Source organism: Zea mays, chromosome 1 (genome assembly GCF_902167145.1).
Source record: "Zea mays cultivar B73 chromosome 1, Zm-B73-REFERENCE-NAM-5.0, whole genome shotgun sequence".
Taxonomy (NCBI): Eukaryota; Viridiplantae; Streptophyta; class Magnoliopsida; order Poales; family Poaceae; genus Zea; species Zea mays.
Window position 1 is genome coordinate 184,440,121 of NC_050096.1, and position 4,618 is coordinate 184,444,738.

The following is a 4,618-nucleotide window of genomic DNA, read 5'->3' on the forward strand; positions in this document are numbered from 1 at the left end:
AGACGAAGAGACAGGGTCACTCGGCAGACGAAGAGACATGGTCACTCGGCTGACGTACGCGGTTAGTGAGTGCTAAAAATTAACACAACCACACCACGCCCGCTCGCCTGCCTGCCTCGCCTCGCCTCGCCACGCCACGCCCGGCCCGACCCGGCCGGCGGCGGCGGCGGCGCGCGCGCGTGTGGCACGCCCTTGTCCATTTCTTGACTTCTCAAGTTAAGTGGAATAAATCCCACCATATAAGTCAAGGCAAAAGACCCTTGGACTTCCAATGTGGTACTATTGGTATTCTCCACCATTACACACCATAGAGTTTATTCAATAAATGGGCCAAGCCCATAAAAGATCCAACAATCCCCACCAAACTCTAGGGTTTGTAAAGATGAAGTATTAGAATCACAATCCTTTGATATACCAGTGTTTCGATGGAAACTGTTAAGTTGAACATCCATCTAGAATAAGAGTTTCACTCATTCACAACTGAACAATGGACTATGCCTTGAATTGACAGTTTTGTGCGAGATAAGATTCACTCAAATCCTTTGCTGATACTAGGCTGCAAAGGGTATTCCCGCTGTTTAGAAGCATATAAGTCACACTTCAGTGCCTTTCATGAGTATTTAGGGATTACCCAAGTCCCATAGACTGTGACTAGCAGTCTGACTCATATAGGTGTATTCCTCAGAAGATGTTCTGTAGGACAACATCTCACCTTTATAAGACTCTTGGAATACATTAAGGTAAAAACCATCCTGCCTTACAGATAGGAAAGATGTGCATCAGAAATGGGTTAAAGAAAGGATCTTTCCTCACAATCTACTCCTAGCTTGTTTCTCCACTCTACTTCACGGGATCTCCGATCACATAGAGCAGGTTACCACTAGAGTAGATCTCACATGGGTCTCATACCCATTTCCCTCGATGCACTTTCTATCACATTGCGTGATAGACCCTTAGTGAATTGATCTGCCAAATTATTTGATGTGTGGACATAATCCACAGTTATAACTCCGGAGTTTTTCAACTTTCTGACAGATTTCAATATCCTCTTAACATGCCTTGTAGACTTCATGTTATTCCTAGAACTGTTAACCTTTGTAATCACCGTTTGGTTGTCACAGTTCATGGAAATAGCCGGTATCGGTTTTTCAACTACCGGTAAGTCCAATAGGAAATCACGAAGCCACTCGGCCTCAGCCCCAGCAGTGTTTAATGCTGCGAGTTCTGCTTCCATTGTAGACTTCGTTAAGATAGTCTGCTTGCAAGACTTCCAGGAAACAGCGCCACCCCCAAACAGAAACACATATCCGCTTGTGGCATAAAGCTCATCAGCATCAGAAATCCAGTTGGCATCACAATAGCCTTCCAGCACTTTTGGGTTTCCGGTATAATGAATATCGTATGTCATAGTACCTTTCAAGTACCGCAACACTCTCTCAAGAGAACGCCAGTGATCATCTCCTGGTTTCGACACAAACCGACTTAGCTTACTCACAGCATAAGAGATGTCTGACCTTGTTGCACTTGCAAGGTACATGAGCGAGCCAATGATCTGGGAGTATGTCAATTGATCCCTTGCTATTCTCTGATTCTTTCTTAATAGCACACTAGGGTCATAAGGTGTTGGAGCAGGATCACAGTCACTAAAACCAAAGCGACTCAATACCTTTTCCACATAATGGGATTGTAACAAAGTTACCCCACCATCAGCTTCTCTAACAAGCTTGATGTTTAGAATGACATCAGCCTCTCCCAAATCTTTATCTCGAAATTGCTCGATAGAAGATTTTTAACTTCCTCAATCACATTGAGATTTGATCCAAAGATCAAAATGTCATCAACATAAAGGCATAGCATAACAAACTCACCCCCACCATACTGATAGTATACACACGTGTCAGATTCATTTACAACAAAGCCAGCTGCTGTAAGAGTATTATCAAACTTTTCATGCCATTGCTTAGGTGCTTGTTTTAGGCCATACAATGATTTTATCAACCTGCACACCTTGTTCTCTTGACCATCCGCAATAAACCCTTCTGGTTGATCCATATAGATCTCCTCATCCAACTCTCCATTTAGGAAAGTTGTCTTAACATCCATCTGATGAATGATAAGATAAGAGGCTGCCACGGCTATTAATGTGCGAATTGTAGTCAATCGAGCCACTGGTGAGTAGGTATCAAAGAAATCTTCACCCTCCTTTTGGGTATATCATTTGGCCACAAGCCTTGCCTTGTACCTCTCAATTGTACCATCAGGCCTAAGATTTTTCTTGAAGATCCATTTGCAACCTATAGGTTGACAACCATAAGGACGGTCAACGACCTTCCAAGTTCCATTAGACATAATAGATTCCATCTCACTCCTTACTGCTTCCTTCCATAAGTCAGCATCAGGAGAGGAATATGCCTCACTAATGGTAGTTGGTGTGTCTTCCACAAGGTACACTATAAAGTCATTACCAAAGGATTTTGCAACCCTCTGTCTCTTGCTCTTTCGAGTGACTATAGTGTCATCCTCCTCAGGGATGTGCACGTGAGAATCCTCAGCATGATCTATAGGAATCGATAGTTCGTGTTCATGGGGAATTATAGTCTCATGACTTGTATCACTAGGTGTATTCTTCATGGGAAACTCATTCTCAAAAAATGTTGCGTCTCTTGATTCCATGATAGTATCAACATACATATCAGGCACATCAGATTTTATAATTAAGAACCTATACCCAGTGCTGTGAAAAGAGTACCCAAGGAATATACAGTCAACAGTTTTAGGCCCAAGTTTACGCTTTTTGTTGATTGGCACATTCACTTTAGCCAAACAACCCCAAGTGCGTAAATATGAGAGATTTAATCTTCTCTTTTCCCATTCCTCAAATGGTGTGATCTCTTTGTTCTTTGTTGGAACTCTATTCAGGACATGACATGCTGTCAAAATCGCCTCACCCCACCATGCCTTGGATAATCCCGCTGTACTAAACATGGCATTCACCAAATCTGTTAGAGTGCGGTTTTTCCTTTCAGCAATCCCATTGGATTGTGGTGAGAATGGTGGTGTCCTCTCATGAATAATACCATGTTCCACGCAGAACTCATCGAACACATTAGAGAAATATTCTCCACCTCGATCAGACCTTATCCGTTTTATTTTCCTTTCAAGTTGGTTCTCAACTTCAGCTTTATAGGCCTTAAAATAATTGAACGCTTCATCTTTTGTTTTTAAGAGATACACATAACAAAATCTAGTGGAGTCATCTATAAAAGTGAGAAAGTATCTGAAAGGGAAATGTGCCCTTGGGCCATTTCTAAGTATTTTGGTGATTGAGTGCCAACTCAAGTGCTTAAAATGTGAATTTATGCAATGGATGAACAAAGTGCAAATCAAGAGCAAAGGTATGTTTCTAAGTCTTAGTACATTGGTTTTGTGTACTAATATACTTGTCTAAGTATTGGAAACAGGAAGAAAAAGAAAAGGAAAAAGGTGGCTGTGTACAGCCAAGGGGCTGTTTCGGTCTGGGGCACCGGACTGTCCGGTGGTGCACCGGACAGTGTCCGGTGCGCCAGGCTGCCTCGGCCGAACAGGCCGCTCTCGGGAATTCGCCGACGGCGTACGGCTAAAATTCACCGGACTGTCCGGTGTGCACCGGACTGTCCGGTGAGCCAACGGTCGACTAGGGCCAACGGTCGGCCGCGGATTCTGCGCGCGACACGTGGCCAAGCCAACGGTCGGAAGGGGGCACCGGACTGTCCGGTGTGCACCGGACATGTCCGGTGTGCACCGGACTGTCCGGTGTGCACCGGACATGTCCGGTGTGCACCGGACATGTCCGGTGCGCCAACGGCTCCCAGATCAGCAACGGTCGACTGCGCTGTTTAAGGAAGGAAATCGGGCACCGGACTGTCCGGTGCGCCCGACGACAGAAGGCAAGATCAGCCTTCCAGATTTGCTCTCAACGGCTCCTAGCTGCCTTGGGGCTATAAAAGGGACCCCTAGGCACATGGAGGAGACACCCAAGCAACCTTTGAGCATTCTTGATCATCCACACTCAGTCTTTGCGCATCCGTTTGTTATTATAAGTGATTCGAGCTCCGTTCTTGTGAGAACTGTGAGATAGTCTTTGAGCTCGATTCTTGGCCGTGTGTGTGCGCATTTTGCTGTGGATTTGTGTGTGTTGCTTCCCTCCCTTACTCCGTATTTCTTTGTGAATCTCAAGTGTAAGGGCGAGAGACTCCAAGTTGTGGAGATTCCTTGCAAACGGGAAATTGAAAGGAAAAGCATAACACTGTGGTATTCAAGTTGATCATTGGATCACTTGAGAGGAGTTGAGTGCAACTCTCGTCCGTTGGGACGCCACAACGTGGAGTAGGCAAGTTTTGTACTTGGCCGAACCACGGGATAAATCACTGTGTCTTCTCTGTGTTGAACTTCTTGTGGTTATCATATTGTGCAAGATCTTCTCTTTAGCCACTTGGCATTAACTGTGCTAACGCTTAATCAAAGTTTTGTGGCTTAAGTTTTGAAGTATACAGGATCACCTATTCACCCCCCCCTCTAGGTGCTCTCAATTGGTATCAGAGCCGTTCTCTTCAAGAAAGGGACTAACCGCCCGAAGAGA